Source organism: Bombus bifarius, unplaced genomic scaffold (assembly GCF_011952205.1).
Source record: "Bombus bifarius isolate JDL3187 unplaced genomic scaffold, Bbif_JDL3187 scf7180000007991, whole genome shotgun sequence".
NCBI classification, from domain to species: Eukaryota; Metazoa; Arthropoda; class Insecta; order Hymenoptera; family Apidae; genus Bombus; species Bombus bifarius.
In genome coordinates, this window is record NW_022884372.1 from 434,539 (window position 1) to 453,047 (window position 18,509).

The following is an 18,509-nucleotide window of genomic DNA, read 5'->3' on the forward strand; positions in this document are numbered from 1 at the left end:
GAAAACATGTAATATTTCCCAAGATATTTCAACAAACGAACAAAGTGAAACAAAGTGGAAAGCTTGAAACAATCGAACAACGTCGACAAAGTAGTCTATTTAATGGATCATGAGTATGTTGTAATTGGATTAGTAGTTCCTTCTAAAGGAACCTGTGGTCCACATACGATTCTTTCCTTTGTGCCTTCGTGTCCCAGTCTTATCCGGAGACTGTAAAAGGAAAAAACGAGCTGGCGTTGATGCAGTGAAGTGCTCTTTCTGATTTTCTTTGGTCCAACCCGAGCGCCAAGAAACGGTAGGAGTTGTAGTCGCTTTGATAGATCGAAAGGGACACAAGGAAACAACTGTAGAAGCAGAATAACGACTTTCCTAGGTGCTCAGAGAATTTTCACATAAGATATCGTCGCGTTCTACATAGGATGTGGTTGTAAAACAGATTTGTGGGGAAAAGATATAAAAAGCGAATTTTCTGTTTGTTGAAATGCAAACACAATAAGCTAATAAGTACTACATTTTAAAATTTTGAAATTTTATAAATTTGGCATAATTAAGGTTCGAAAAGTGGCATAATTTTTAAAGAATCGATGTAGGAAACAAATTCTTCGTTTTTTTAAACGGAAAAATAGCAGTGAATAAAATGTCGTTTTAAAAATATCGAATATTTTTACAATTAATACTCGATAACTAATACATTAAAATAAATTTTGATAGATTCAAGGTTAAAGAAAATTATGGAAATACATGTTCCTTTGGCGCATGTTTCGCTCTAATCTTATTTTACGATATATTTGTTATCTGATAATTCTATTTATCCCTCTTACTGTATATTGTACACCCGTAAAAAGTAAACAAAAGTATTGTAAAAAGTTCCCAAGTTTCTCACTATTTTGCATATTTTTAGAAGCTACACATTCGAATGTAAATGATGAACTCCTAATTTTTTAATCTGCGCCCTCGTTCATAAGTATCAAGACATTTATAGAAAGATAAGAAAAATCTGAAATTATTAGGAAATTGTGAAAATCGTTAGTAGTTGTTACCTTATTTCAGTTTTCAAACTATAAAGAATTCATATGTGCATTTATTTCAACATCAGAATAAAAATCCCATCAATCGTACATGATGAGACACGCATCATACTCAGGTTGCATTACCCTATCGTTAGTGGAGCGGTCGAGAATATTAATGTGGCATTTTATTTAAATTCGTATATTATGCGCGATAAAATATTCCACATAAAAACATGAATATTTCAAGGGATTTAGATTTGTTTAAAGTTGCTTTTACAAAAAGACGACCTCCCATATTACTTAACGTTTCCCACTCTCATTTTACAAATTTCAACCCTGACGCGTTTCAAACCAACTTTATAACCATCTATCCACGTCCAGAATCGTTACTTACGTTTATCATATCTCCGCAACGTCTTCACCATACACAAGCTTCCACCACAAAGGTATCCTTTGCGCCAGTCATATAGAAGAGGATCAAACGTCTCGAGAAGAAGATACCACTACAACATTTACTCTTCCTGGTTTCCGTTTTCGTGGCCAAAAGGGAAACGGAATTCGGTAAGGTCTTTTGGTTACGAATCTCAGCTACCACGGCGCGTCTGAGCTTCTTCGCGAAAATCATTCTCAAGAAGGAGGAAGTATCCTGCTCCGTATTGTTAATAAAACACCATTGTTGGAGAATCAGGATCTGACTAACGAGATGAGAAGACTTCCCGGTGAACCTCCCTTCGAGGCATTTTAAAAGATGCAAGTTATTATTCGTTACAAGGCCGTGAGATTCGCACGTTTGATAGCTCTTTGACTATGTGAATTGTGATGCATGCGATTCGATCGGTTTGTGAAAAGCTCGTTTAGAATTAGTCACTTTAATAAGAACTATAATTTTATATTTATCTGCGTTGAAAAACGTATATGAGTATTTTGGGAAAATATTAAACGTAAATAGCAAAATCAATCCAGAGATATATTAATCGAAGAAATTTCAGAACAGGATTGTATCATGACAGAAAAATATAATGTAAAAATATATGATGAAAATATAATAGAAAAGTATTAAAGTTTGTTTCCGTCTTTTACAAAAATATTTTTTAAAATACGATATATGATAAACATTAAAATTAATATCGATCTCAATGAAGATATAATAGAAAAGTCTTAAAGTGTGTCTCCGTCTTCTGCTAAAATACGATGTATGATTAAGATTTACAGATCTAATACTGTTCACTTAGTTGAGCTGTCAAGGTCAAAAACATTAGAACCCTCCAGTTCTATGGGATTAACGACACCTTCATTATTGCTGGGTGTTCTCTCAAAAGAGCGATATCCTATGCGATCCTGTTATGAATTTAGAACTCATTTACTATTCCTACGCATATTTTATTAACATTTTGCCAACCTAGAAGACAAATTTTCAAGCTTAAAGCTAGTCGTTAATAACGTTGGAAGTTGATACAACTTTAAATAATAGAACAACAATGACAATTTATACGCATTTTTCATTACCAAATTTGTTACGGTTATACAAGACAATTTAGTAACACTGGTAACTTTTAATTCATTAAAGTTTCACTGATTAATGTATGATCGATCGTACAATTTATAAAAAATTAACGAGCGCAGAAATATACAGGACATACGTAATATGCAGAAGTAAATTATTTGTTATAATATTTAATGGGTGATGCAAATCTTTAGTTGGACTTTATTTCTTTAGTTAAGATAATAAAAATTTTCACAGTCTTTTTTATAGTCAGATTTTATAGCTGTACATTTATCTTCCATCCGCAGTACAAGTTTAAGTGTCTGTATTAATAGACGGTTACCACGTACTTCAAGCGCAGAATCTTCGACGTAAAATCGTGAGGGTACCATCCCTCGCCCGATTATCTCGAGCAAGTTCGCTGTATCTCGGTACGTGTAATTTTAGAACGAGCCAGTGAAAATGTTACCATGACATTAAAGCTGTACGTGGCCATTTATGGGGATACGCTGGACCCCTGGTAAATTTCGACTAACAAAGTTCTCGACCGCGCTGAGAATGTTTCGGAACTTTCGACCGACGCGAGCTTCACTAAACTTTCGTTCGTACGAATACATGTGAATACTCGGAAGAAAAAAGAAAACAGAGAAAAAAGTTTGTAGAACACCGTCTATTACTTTCGACTAAGATAAATCGTGAATTACGGAGAAATCTATTGGATACCAGCTACAAATTGTTTGTTATTCGACTAACGTGCGAGAATTCAGAGTTACGGCAAACTTCTCTGATTTACGTTTAAGATTAAAGGTGTCCAAGAAGTATTAGAGTAAGTACGTTTAAGTAAAACGGTAGATAAAGTACTTTGAAATATGACGAAATAAACGGAATAAAGCTATTTAGTTTGATAAATAAATGCCTTCGTACTTCCGAGCACTATTATCGTTATTTAACACGATTTCTACTAAAAGAAAAAACACAAAATTGAATCTTGTATCTCAAAAAGAAGGAGATTCACGAGGAAAATAACCTACTCCTTGTTTTTATTGGAAAACTAATATATTTTACTTTGTTTAGCAAACTACGTTATATGTCACATATGACGTAACGAACTTATTTAATTCAGTATCCGACATAATTTACAAGTCTTGTATGACGCAAATAACAGGTTTATAATAAAGTAAGTAGAAAATAAAAGTAGCAAGAAACATTCAATTTGTATTAAATACTAGTAAATGTTCTCGTGCTCGTGACCGGCAATGTACTTCGAACGAATACAATGAAAAATAATTGTCCAGCTTTATATACAGAGTAGTAATAGCAATAATAATAGTAGAATTACATAATTTTAAACGTGTCTTCGCTATATGATTCCTATTTAGATTTCTCAGAATACACGCTTTTGTATGCTTGTAATTAACGTGTAGCTTTATCGCTTTGGTGCGTAATAAAAACTTTCATCCTTGGTAATCTTTCTACCAGAATATAAAGTACAAATACCGCCCTGTCGTAAAGGCAGTGACAAAGTGTTTCCAATTCTGGAACTTACGATCTCGACATCGATTGGCGACGAGTTCGGATTAGAAGGCGATTGAAGCTTCAAAGCGTAGGGAAAGCTGAATCTTGAACTAGTACGCGGTAACGCCAGAGGAACTAATTTCCGCTTTGAATTTCACCAGGTAGATGTTTGTTGTCATTTTGGTGCCAACGACGTTTTCTATCCAGTAGAACTTTATTACTCCCCAGTCTAAGACACTTTATCAATGGTTTCCGATACTGGAGTCGCAGCTCCAATTCCATTTTCCAATTTGTCCACTTTCACGATCAACGTTAGCCATCGTTTTATTATGTGAAGTCGATATTGAACAGCCATTCTTTCCATTTTATCTTTCTGAGCGTCTTCATCTCTCTTGCGTTATACCGGTCTGTATCTGTGGAATCTAAGTGCCTCTGACGCTTTTTATCAGCGCCACAGCTGTTACCACATGTCAACTGCCATCGCCGAGTGCCGAGTATGTACGCGAGTACGTTCTTATTTCGCCCTAGCTGAACCAATGTGTTGCAACATCGTGAATTCGATGTCGAAAGACACGGCGCCTTCGAGCGTCAAGATATTGTTATGTGGAAATACTGTTCCATATATTCATTTTATGACCACAGGATATAATGACGCAATAATGATAGAGTGTTCGTGTTTAATGATAAAAGTACACTGCCAGCCACAAGTATTAGGACACTTATTTGTTACAAATTTGAGTCACACAGAAGATAAACTGATCAACTCTGACTAAACATCAAGAACCGTTCAATTTCTGAAAAATTAACCACTGTAATCATGTATTTTGTAAGAGAAACTAAAAAGTTATGGAGACATGAAATTAACTAGATTGACTTTTTAGTGGCCCGTTTATTGGAGTACTTTAATAAATACTTTATTTAGTACATTACATTATGCAATGCCAATACATTTGGAATTACATTTTACTTTCAGTGTTAATTTTATTATTAATTTCCAATTAACGTTACAAATAAAAATGGTAATATCCTTTTCTTTGATGAAATTTTACAGAGAGGAGTTTCCTAAGAAATTTTGAACTGATCTTTAAAAAGATTTATGTAGTAATGAAGTATAGAACGAGTCCAAATGTTTGATAAACGGTGTATACTGTACTTGAAATAGTAGATTCATAAACTAACTGGAAAATAAAAGCAATGGTAAACGTTGAATTTGTATCAAATGGCATATTTTGTCCAGACACATATTTGGAATCTGCAGCTTGAATATATATTATATTGCTGATATATAGAGGTATATTGCTGATAATCCGAATAATAGTGGAAAATATGTATTTATTCGTTGGAAAGATTTTTTTATGTATTTATTTTATCTTCTCATAATGCCGATTTGGGTTGTAGTATATCATTGCGAGTCGTGTGAATATTCAATGCCACATATTTATTTATACTGTATTATTGTGTATTATTGTATTATTATTTTATACCCTTTATAATTGAGTATTATCACATATATATATAACAAGAAAAGTTTATCCGAAAAGATATCTATTCTTTTCTATGTTATACAGACTTCTATTGTATCCTCACACGTTAAAGATATACTAACCCTGCGCGAATGTAACAGATGTTTATGACGTCAAGACTGTTTTAGTACTGCCTTATATCATTGTTGGCTGTTAAGAGTAACATCATATTTCTACTTTCTATTACTATACCCTTGTATGTTTGAGATATTGATTTGTTTATTTCTTTAGTAGAGTGCATTAATAACAAGCGCAACTTTTTGCTCAATATTACAATTATTTGCCCATCGTTATTCAATATTTTAATATTTAATGTTAGTCAAGGAATGAAAACAAGAATTTAAATTATTCGCTATAATTATTAATTAACAATAAACAACTTGATATAACGATATAGCAGACAGTACGTCAACATTAAAAATTCTCCTTAAAAAAATCCAACATTAAGATCTAAAATCTCCAATAATTACGTTATTATACTTCACAAGTTATCTGATTATTCCATTGAATGTAAAATTGTAAAATTGTGATGAAATTTATAATCTGCAACCTGTGGCTTGTCAATTGTCTCCTCTTCATCGAAAAATATATTCAATTTCAACTGTGTACAAGATAAGCGAATCCTCTTTATAAGATTACGAAATCCCTTTCAATATATCAATAGTTCATTCATCAATCGCACGCACGACACTCGAATTTGTCATAATTTTATCCACACACCAAAGAATCCTTCTATTATGATAATGCCTGGCGTTAAAAGTAACCCCAGCAATCCATCAAGCTCGATCCCCAGCTGACGTCGTGCGCAACGGGACTCTCGAACAGAGGCATATCTCGGAAGTTCCTGCCGGAAATCTCGAGCCTACCAAAGTGGTTCCCGAGGGCGAAAAACGGCGTCGATCGTTTTCCATGTATCAATCAAGGATTCACCGCAGCCGAATATTCCTATCTGACAAGCGAGACGATTTGTGTTATTCATTTTTTAGTTAAAGAAAATGCTTGTTATTCGATCGAAGAAAGTAAAATTTCTTTTAGATTTTAAACTTTCGTAACGTTTACCAGATAACATATTTGGAAGGATATTAAAATTTATTTGAGATTTTAAGCTTTCAGGATGTTTATTACATGGTACACCTGTCGCTCTGTTTCGTAAAATTGTATCAGCAATTAACACTTAAGCTCAATGTACTATAAAAAAGGTCATAAATGGCGTAAATTCGAAGAACCTGGGAACTTTTAATTTCTGGACGAAACAACTCGTAATCGGAGGAAATGAAAATGAGACTCGATGAAAATGGGAAAGCGACTTTCGCTTCGAGTTCGATAATTTCACCGTCACCTGGTAATAATTACCATTGCGCTATATATTTTATTTTCGAAATTCAGAGAATCTCGAGCTACTTTTCTGCACCAGCAAATACTTGGAAGATAAATGGGAGGGAAAAATGGGAATTGGGTGGATGCACCGTGAGATAAATGATATCTACTCACCGTAGTGCATTTACGAGTGGAAAGATTAAGAAAACCATTAGACTCGCTTGTGTCTTTGGTCGTAAAATTAGTGGTATAGTTAATTGTGTACCAGTAGGTATTATTTTAATTATGTACATCGTGAGAACGATGAGAAAATATAGGTAAATACTGTCTGCGTGCCCGTGTATACGTATAATTACACTTGTTATACTTTTTTTAATTAAATAAATCGTAACCATTAACGTGAAAATAAATGAAACACACGTTTGCAGTAAAAATATAAAATTGTACAACCAATCCGTATTTTACTTTGGATTTATGTAGTTGAAACGAAGCTATTATTAATAATGTTGTTCGACAGATTACATAATTTTCCGCATAGAATCTCACGTTTTAGAATTTGATTGAACAAAGGAGAATTAAAAATATTTTGTAATTGCATATCGCAATATAGCATGATCTTTATGGTATTTCAACAAAATACAAATTGAGCTTTAAGAAAAGATTTCTCATTTGATACCTATACATTTTTAGCAAATTTTCCATTATTCGCTATTTTTAATCAATATTCCTTATAGCCATATAAATATCATTCAACCTCGACATTTTCTCACATTTCACATTTTCTCATTTTATATAAGCTCTTTTTTGTCGAAAATGCTTACATTTATACACCTTTATCGATACATTATAAGTTCGATTTCTTATTTGTATAACAACAAGAAATTATTCCTTCTTTTTCACAAGAATATCCATCCAACTAATGCTGTAAACTTTTCACAATGAGATTCTAAGAAATTTTTCGAAAGATTCTTTTAGTTCTCATCCATCAACGCGTTAACCACGCTTCAACTCTCTTCGCAAGATAGTTTCACGTTTTGAACTTACAAAAGAGATTGTACTTTTTATACAAAACTAGACCTGATCTTTTACAAGACAAATTTACAAATGTTTAAAAAAAATCGGATATCAACAAACAAAGACACAACTTTCAAAGACAACTATGATTTTGTCTCAATCAAAGTTAATATTGGCATACCTAATTCTTCTTAATGAAGTGTTCCAAATAATATCATCCAGACCCTGCTTGGAATTTAAATTAAATAGATAAATTATATTTTTGTATAGCTATTTATCGTTTATTTATCATTATAGTGATCGAAACGAGGAGATCATTTTATGTGTAAATAATGCTGTTAAAAATCGCAAAATGAAATTACCTTGCAATTATTCTTCTGGAAGGATAATAGACATGTCTAAGAATCTAATTTCACAAATTTTAAATAATTGCAAAAACAAGAAATCTGACTCTACATTTTGGTGTGTCTAATAATTCCAATATTAAACGTAACGCGTATCACCGTGTGGACAATGGTCACTTGCCCGTGGAATAGGATCTCGCAGTTACTTCGAGCATTTCTAATTAACTGAGATTAAGAGACTTTTAATGCATTCCCTTGGAAACAAGATTAACTTCGAATTATGCGCTTCCAGCGCTGCACAATTTCCCCCGTCAATTTAGCCCCGTCGCCTCATAATTTGTAAAACTAAGTGCCTTTTAAAGCTGGACACCCATTATGCCATCAGCATTTGAAACTGGATGCCTCTAGGCGAAGAAGTATCGCCACGTTCGCCGAAATGAATGTTCACGTGGAAATTAATGCGGCCGAGTATCTTTCTAGAAACTAGCAAGGTCCTGCGATAGTACCAAACTGTTGGGATGTCTGTCACTTTAATCCTGTGTTTGTCTTCCTTATCCGCTTGTTGTTGTTCTCTTAATGCAATCTCACATCTAACGCGTGTATTTTAAACTCGCACCTGCATTTTAATGCTACGTTCATCGAGATGAGCTGAAAATGAATTGGAATTTTAATTATGTCTAACAGTTTATAAAGCTGAATTACAACTTTTGCCGAACGTTATGAAACATAAAATGCGAGAATGGAGAATCATTTCGTCCGTAATTGCAAAACGTTTAATCGATCTGTGATAATTTCGGGCATTGTTTTGTCGGATATATGTGGAAGAATTATTCGTTTCAGAAATATTAAGGAGAGTTGTACATATTTATCGGAATTTCAGAAGTAAATAATAAGGAAGCTATATAATACTTCGAATTTTTATATATTTTTATGTCAAGTTACAAAGAAGACTGGAATTCTTTAGCTCCTAGATAGTTCTCTTGTTAGATGTTGAGACAGTGAATGCCAGACGAAAGAATGTAGTTCGCATGCATAAAATGATTAGCCGAAGAATCTGAAAAATTATTATATTGGTGTAACTGTTCAACGTAGCTAACATACGTGTAACAACGCGCAACGCTGTAGAATCTAATTTATCGAAAAGGTGGAAAATAACAAAAAAATGAAGTACTGTACTAAATACTTGCGAGCTACGTATGTCGATGAAAAGTGTTATGACAGAAAATCATCATTAATTAAAAGAATATTAATTTCAGCTCTTTATTATACGCTAACATGATGACTTCAAAGAATCTAATCACTAGCATTAGAACTACATTTTCTCTTGTTTCATCCTATTCTTAGATAAGAATTAAAACTGTATAAAAAACGTGTAATACTAAACTGAGACTGTACATGTACGTCTATGGTTTATCGATATGTAATTATCTTCCAAAGATTATTAATTGATTATTTAAACAATTAATTAATTACACTTATTACCTATACATGAAAGTAAATAATTTAAATAATTAACTAATAATAAACTAATTAATTGAATTCGTATCTTCCAATTATTTGTCCGAATTAATTTCGTGAAACTACTAATCCCATCTATTCCTACAATATTTTAGATAGCATTGGAGTTCATTTTATCTTCCCTCGATAAATTTGGTACTATTACCAAACTACAATAGAAGTCTCGTTTCCTTCTATGTTGTAGTATGTCGGGTGTAGTTTATATATTCCTGAAGTCTACTGTATGAAGTTCCATCACGAGGCATAACAAAAAACCTTGTTGGTCAAGCAACTTAACGAGCGACCGTATAATTCACAATCTAGCAATATCTAAGTACTCGTATTCGCATTCTTCTTTTAGCTTCTATTAGCCAGTACAATTTTCTTAAGAACTTTTTTCTAGATTCATTTCACTGTCGAACTTTCCGAATTATGTCGTATCTCAATACAGTGCAAATTTTCGCAAAGTTTCATATAACACATACAATATGTTTGTTAAGTATTTCTCTCTCTCTCTGTCTCTGTCTCTGTCTCTCTCTCTGTATGTATGAAATTGATGATTTAATTTTTTTTAAATAACACGATAAAGAAACTGGGTTGTTTCAGAAAAATAACAAATAGTTTCGCGACTAGATTAATAAACTGCTGGGCATCGTACCACTTCCCGTAAATATTAATGTCTCCGTTTACTTTTTAGAACGTGCAACGCGGAAAAATTCACTGCGATTTTACTGAAATACGAGTTTCAAGCGTGCCAAGCTAATACCACCGGATATCCTATCACAGTCAAGAGTTCTTCCTGCTCAAAAGTGATCCTGTATCAATTTTTTATACTGTACAGGATACCGAGCAAAATTTCTACTTGAAAACTTCAACAATGTTTGCGTTAGACGATCCCATTAATGCATTTACCCATAAACTTTTTATACGTATAATCTCGATTATTAAACTTCAACAATGATTTGTATTTTTTACGTTCTTTATATGACTAGCACTTCTGTAAGGTTATTAAAACGACGACAGAAATATAGTAAAATATATTAGTATTCCAGAATCTCAACGTTGCAAAATTTGTTAATTCTTACTTGATTTCGTTACGAAATTATAGTAAAATAAGTAGAGAAATTCATAGTGTCAGCGTTTTAAAAAAATAATATGTAAACACACAGGAAATTCATAAAGAAAACTTGAACATCTTTATTCTTGTTCAATACTGGACATTTAAATAATTCTAAAACTTCTCATTTAAATGATGAATTTCTCTTATTGCTCCAAATGTACACTGCACATATTCAGCACGAAAATAGCTAACATCTAAAAAACTCTAATACCTGTTAATGGAATATTTAAAAAGATGCAAAGTTAATATTACTTACCTGTACTTTGAGTTATTTTCGATTTTTCCCATTGAAGAAATTCCTTAAATTTAAACAATTATTATTAATATGTTTTCTCGTTTCGATCGAATACGAAAATCTTTCTTTTACAACATTAATAGTTCTTCCACTTCCTGAAAGAAGGACGAGATCGGGATATAAAAATTCGACGACTGTATTCAAGACAGAATTAATTAGAACATCCTCGCTTTCGATCTGAATTACTTCTCAGTTTAAACTGTCGTCCTGCAAAATTTCCTCCATAATTCAGCGATTACAACTATAGAGGCCTCGAAATGAACGTTAATTAAATGTCAAGCACTGTTTGGTCATCGATGGACGGAGCAAATACGATAAACAGTAATCAGTGGTAGATTAATCTGCACGATTGGTCGGATTAAGCGACGTTTTTCACCGGCGAACCTACTAAACGCGTTCTTTTCCACGCTTGGCTATCCTCCAAAGATCGCCGCGCGTCCCTGGCCATCGGTGAACCTTAAACCACCGTTTATTTCACAAATGCCCGCGACCCGGCCAAATAAATCGGCACGGAAATCGTGTAGTCGAGGCGGACGTCGTAATAACGAACCATTATGGCGAATCTGTTTTCTATTAATGCCGAATATTTACTTAATTTGCCGTTTATTGTTGCTAGTTTCTGGTTATTTTATTATAAGTCCTCACTATAAATTCTCACTATATGTACCTTGTAATAGAACATTATATGAAACAAAATTTTCTAGAATTTTCAATAAATTGTAACATGTATGCGCATGCTGATGCTTATGGCCGACAGTGTGGATAATGAAAATTCAATCAACGATGAATATAATAATGCATCATCGAATTTGTATTAAAAATATATATTCACAAAAGCAAAAACTGTGGCAGTGATACAATTTTATACACATTAACACGTTACTTTCAATTTGTCAAAAACCTTCATGTATATCTTTCAAAACGAGACAGCTCTCGTCTAGACCAACATATCTTCGTAACGTCTAAAAATTTTTATCGTTTGCCATGGAATACGTGTGAACGATTTAATCTTCCATTAATTTGGAGCACTTAATCGACATTGTTATCGCGAGCCATCTCTAGAAAGCAATTACGTCGGTTCGCCAGACCGACGAGAATTTACAGCCGTTCGAACTTTACCATCGATTCTCGTCCAAAGGATCGAACGCACCCCGGTTAACCCGGTTAATATCGCGCGATTCACTCCAGTCACTCATCCTGCAGCTCTTGTAATTTCGTCCGTTGTAATATCAATTAAGTGTCTCGTAACTTTGTTGGATTAAACTCGCTCCCCTTCGTGCGTGATGAAGAAACCTCAATGCTCAGCGCGACGAGTGTTTAAACGATGATAATTCGAAGTGACAGACAAAAGTATTAGATTGACTCTAGTCGTTTGCCTTTCAAACATCTATACATTGTTTCTCGAAGGAACTTGAAAAATTATAACTAGGCTGCGTAAATATCTTTATGAACCTTAATTAAATACGAACCTAAATAGGAATTTCCTTTTAAGGCGATATATATTCCTTAAGAAGAATAACCATACGTAGCATAGAATATCTGATATTAAATAATGCCACGACTAGAAGAAGAAAACGATACATTTAAGTGAAATGTAGATAAGAAATTTATTTCACTCTTTAGATGTTGCAAGAAGTGTTATACGAGATTTTCTAACCACTGTATAGAACAATCGTAAGAAACATGGAACACATAATTTTAAATGATGTCAGAAGTAGAAGAGCAACACGATATTCTATTTAAATAGAATTCAGATAGAGATCTATTTCAATCTTTAGACATTATAAGGAATACTGTAATTTTTGGATATTTTATATATGTATGTTTGCATATTTGAATTTTCTATATATAAATATCTGTGATGGAGGTACAACTGCTCTTCAGTAGCATCATTACAACGAAATTGCTGCTGTGAAGAATGCTTTTCGTGTTGTTGTCGCTGATATAGTGAGGCAACTATACAGGTATGCTATTCTAGTTCTTGCCAATTATACGCTGTGTCAGAATATTTTATGGATACAAATAAGGAAAGAAGATTCTAGAAAAATATTAAACTTTATGAGGAAATTATACAAGAAACACGAAATACGAAAGCAATGCAAACGAATGAAAAATTCATTGAAAAATTCGAGAAGAAAAGAAAGTTTGTTTATTAATACATATTACATATTATATATGTGAATGAATAGAATTGCGTAAATCAAATTTTCATTGCTCGCTTAGCAAGTAATTACATTTTAAATTAAACAAGATCTACATAATCAAACGATCTTCTCGCCCTAATTGTAATTCTACTTCCCAAACTGGCTGCTATTCATGGAACACTACACGGAAGGAGTAATATATTTTCAGTGTAGAGAGGCGCGACAGCCTTGCAGTGATTTTAATTCAGTCGGTTTAGCGAAACGTTTGTAATGCAACCATGGCTGCAGCTGTGGCCTACCTGTTGAAGCGATAAAATGGAAAACGTTTGAGAGGCGATCAAACCAACCGGATTTCACGCTGCGGTATATAGCAATGCAAACCAAAAAGAATTTTTAGATTCCTCTATGAACACGTGCACGGACAAAGAGGCAAATTTTAATCAGCGCGCACCATTTGCGCGATACTTACAATAGCTGACCCAAGGTCAAAAATTGGAATCCCTTTTTCACAGCTGAAAAACTTTCCTTTCCTTTTTTCTGTACACTCGAACGAAGTGACTTTGAGTTACAATTCAGGTAGGTATTTATTGGATGTAAAAATTGCTAGATGAGACGAGACATGAAGCGATAAATTTTTGCTACAAATAAGAATGAGAAAAGAAATTGAGGATTTGGGAAAGAATTATTTATTTGAAGAATTAGAATAAGGAAAATATTTTGAAAAGTAGGTAAGAAATATTTAATAGAGAATTAATGGAGATAGGATTTTTAAAGAATTAAGGAGGAAATATTTATGGAAGAAGAGAATAAAGGATTAATCCCTTGAGAAAATCGATGATAAAGAATACAGAATAGAATTAAAGGAGAAATAATTACAAATGCAAATATTTGTTGTCATAAATATACCTCAGAAAGAAGTTTAATGTTTAGAAATAATTATCCTCCTTTATTTTAGTCAAGAACATGAAAAAATGTAAGAATAAGCACATCTTTAAAACGCTGAACTAATTATTAATTTAAATGTTGGATTAATTATTCATTTGAATTACACAAGATTCATTATTATCACAAAAATGGATAAAATGTCTTACTTTTGGAGAAGATAAATAAAATTTTCCATTATATCCTTGTCGAAAGAAAAATCTCGATAAAAATCTTCCCGATATAATAAAATTCGTATCTCTAGGCACAGCGATTATAGTCATGATAAGATCAGAGATTTAATGCATTACTGTTTTAATTTCAATATTGAAAAAGATTTTTATGAGATATTATTATGGTAGAACACGAAATAATACATATTTTCGGCTAGTTGTTTCTTTCTCAATCAATCAGTTTTCAGTTTCTTGTGTAAAAGTTATAAAGGCTAACGCGACATAAAATAAACAAATAATAATAACAAAATTTATTCGAATACATATTCAATAAATTATTTGTTATATCAAGATATCAGGAAATTTTTCTTCTGTTTTCTTTCTCATGATACTACATAATATAGACATTTCTAGATATAGTTTATCTATCATTTATCTTTGTTACATCTAAATCTACGATTTAAAAATATTTCCATCTATTTATAGCAAATCAATCCATTACATGATCAGCCTGTAATATTGAAGAACTTCAATCTTAACTAATTCTAATCGATTTATTAATGAACAATCATGACCAAATAAAATTAGAAATAGACACATTCATATTAAACAAATATTCCATAGAAGAAATTTCTCAAGACAAAGAAATGCGAAAATGAATTACTATTATTGCGTCTTATACGGTTCCAAAATAATAAAAATGCCAAAAAGATTGTACGAAAAATACGATAAATTGGAAAGATTACAATGTTGAATTTAGAACATGTTACCATTATATTCCCATTAAATATATTACTTCAAAATATATCATATATGTATGATTTTTCAAATTTTATTGTTTACGCAAAAAATTGACATTATTACAAAACTTAATTAAAAGGTCTGTTTAAACCTAGATCTGTAATATAGGAAAAAGTCGCTGAAAAAGAATGTGCCATTAATTTAAAAAAACACAAAGGAATGACACTCACCTTTTTTAGAAATTAAAAGTTTCCCATGAATAATTATACTTGTCGGCGAAAATAATAGCTTTTATTATCTTTGATTAATGACTGAAAATGACTATGGCATGCCCATTAATCTAATTTCAGTATTAAAACATCAAGTGCTGATAAATAAATCCCTAGAATATCGTCCTTCTCGTCGAGTTTTCAGTATCCGATACTTAATTAACTCTGTCTTGGTTGTAACCGCGATCAATACCGCGTTAGATTCAACAATTACTTCAACCCTACTGAATCAACTCCCAGACACTCTATCGTTTACCCTAATACATTGAAATGTAATACTCGCGGGATCGATCAACGCATGTATAATACTGTATATACATACGTCGATGATCGTGGGACCTCGAGAACATGCAGACATCCGGATAGAACGAGCTCGATCGACTGTTATCGAGACACTGCACTCCTCCGGCAGCATGGAGAACGAAACAAAGCAACGCTTCGTGCAACCATAAATTCCAGTTAACCAGACTCTCTGGCCTGTTCCGTTGTGAGATCAAGTGCAAGAAAGGGAAACATCGATGCCCCTCGAAGACACCTAGTTCTCCCCTACATCGGTCGCAAAGGATCGACCTTGCGCTCCTCCTTCATAGAGATCAAACACCGACATCAAAGAGCGACTCGTGATCGCGAAAGCTGACCATTCTCAAAGGAAAAGGCAGACCGTTCAGCCCTTGCGCTCGACGAATAAATCAAAATTCACTCGCCATGAGGACTTGGTACGTGGAGGACTTTCTTACAGTTTAAACGCGGATTGACATCTCCGCTCGCGATACGACGCTCGGTTAGGTACAACATTATTTAACTCCTTCAAGTAGATGAAACTCTTTTAAGCAAAAGCCAAGGAACGTTTTATCTTAATGGCATTAAAGAGAGCTGATAATTCTAGCTTTTTTTTATGATTTGTATGTTGCGTCTTTATCAATTAACCCAGCTGTTGTTCCCGAATTTTTTATATTCCGATTTTGTTTCAGTTTCAATCGAAAGAGAAAATAATATTTTAAGCAGGAATTCACGTATATATCAACAATGATGTTTTCTTCAAATATAAATTTTTTAGCAAATTCAAATTCGATTGAAAATGGCCCGAAATGATCCTGGGGACGCGGAAGAGATATAATCATGAAATAGAAATGAGAAAAGAATTGCATTGCAGATCTTGGGGGAGTTAAGAGTTTCCGATTATTTAGGCTGTTTGTGCATTATTCATTGATTTCCCTTGTTCTTACCGAAACTTCAGAATATTGAAGAAATTGATGCGTCTTGAACATCATCAACTGGAAATGTCATGTTTCTTGTAGAAGATCATCAACTTTAACAGTACGTTTAAAATTTTAAATATATCTAATATTCCTATTTAATAGCTTTAATCGTAAATATGGAATTGCACGCAATTGAGTAATCAGAGTTTGTAATAACGAACGAATGCAAAAAACTTGAATAGTGATAAAATCTACACGCAACTAATTTTCCACACTTTCTCTTGAACAACTTTAAAATAAAAACCCGTGAGTGCGGCTAAAAGCTGTTTGTAATAACGAACGAGTGTACAAGCCTGAATAATTCAAAATCTACACACAACTAATTTTTGACGTTTTCTTACGAACAACTTTCAAACAACCAACCTGTGAGAGCGGCTGAGCTACCGCTCGATCGTCACCAATCTTCGTCGACGGCTCCGTGGTTCTCGCCAATGATTAGCAAATAACAAAATCTAGGATCGAGCACTGTATTATCTGTGCGAAACACCGGCTCGTGATCCTGTCACAGGCCAAAGTCCTGTCCTCGCATTAATGTCAAGAGGTTGAATCTTCAACGCGGATAATTCTCGTGGGACTCTGATGACGACGTTTGGTCGCCTCGTGGTGAACATGATCCAGCCGCGGATAGAAATTCCCGTTGGGATGGTAGTGATTTGAATTCATAGTGCGTCTAACGCGGGATGTGCGACGCCAAACGATAACTCGTGCATAGATTGCGTTTCAGAGTTTCAAGATTCTATCGTTGAATCTCTCTTATGTCGACTAACGTCTTTTAAAACAGTATAAGTACCCGTTTCTCTGGAGTTTCATTTATTTGTCGACTCGCTTCAAAAAATTTGTTATGTCTCCTTTGCTGTCATAAAGGTATTTGGATATTCATTTGCTCCAAATTTTAACATTGCTCAATCAATTTTGCCTTATTGGTCGCATTTGGAAATTCAGCATCCTATTAAAAATTTTCATTTCATAGTTTCAGTCGGTCAGACAACTCGAGTCTCTTAGACGATCCTGACATATCTACGAAACAACAAAACATTCACTGACGCAAAGAAATATATAATGAACGTTCCTGTTTCTCGAATCTTGTCCAGGGAGTAATAAAAAGACTTTGGACCGCTGGTTCACTTTATCAGTTCCTTCTTATCGTCCAATCTGGCGTTCAATAGCGACAAAGATACTCTTTGATACAGTTTCGAGGTGTGACAAGGATTTTAAATTTCTAGTTAGTTAGTTGAGCAATAAGAATCTCGATCGAGCAAGTTGATTCGTGGGATCCAATTATCGTGACCTCACGATAATTTCCTTCTTTCGATCAAGCCTTCGAGTTGCTGCAGACGTTTCTAGACCTTTCGCGAGCGTGTCTTTAAGCGATTGCTCTTCCGACCGATCGACCGATACAGCTTATTATAGCTTTGTTCGTTAAGCCCAATCGTCTTTGCAATTATTTTCTTCGAACTTCTTTCACGCTCGCTGGAACGAACAATTTGTTAGAAGAAACGTCGAACAGTCATTACGACGTGCTTCGAGTGACTCGGTTAAGTGACTCTTAGTATTTCCGGCTGTTCTCAGATACATCAGAGGTATTCGTGTTGAAGTTAGCAGAAGCGAATGGAATTAACGGGTACAAAGACCGACTAAATCCTGCGAGTCCTTTCGTATTGTGTCTCCGCGTATGTGGATGCTGTTGCCAAATGGAGCATCTGTAAACGCTTCTATTAAATTTCGTGTAGCGTCCCGCGTTGCTTCGCATATGAAGGTCGGTGATAATTCGTTTAACACCATTTTCGCTCCTGATGTAACGTATGCTTTTGAATTATTTTTCCGTATTCGTGGTTGATGGGTTCAATGGGAAAAGGTGTACTATTCACGTTTTAATTATTCCTT

At 33.7% G+C, this 18,509-nt stretch overlaps 1 protein-coding gene across 7 annotated transcripts in view; it reads right to left on the reverse strand.

The window, feature by feature from the left end:
* Positions 1 to 18,509, reverse strand: part of LOC117205475 — a 202,616-nt gene that overhangs the window by 115,331 nt on the left and 68,776 nt on the right. The window contains exon 1 of one of the 7 annotated variants that reach the window (XM_033443904.1): positions 16,989 to 17,530. The exons of the other annotated variants lie outside the window; for them this stretch is intronic. The gene's annotated coding sequence lies outside the window, so the exon portion shown is untranslated. Of the gene's footprint in view, positions 1 to 16,988; positions 17,531 to 18,509 lie in introns of those variants that run through there. 7 annotated transcript variants of the gene reach the window in all.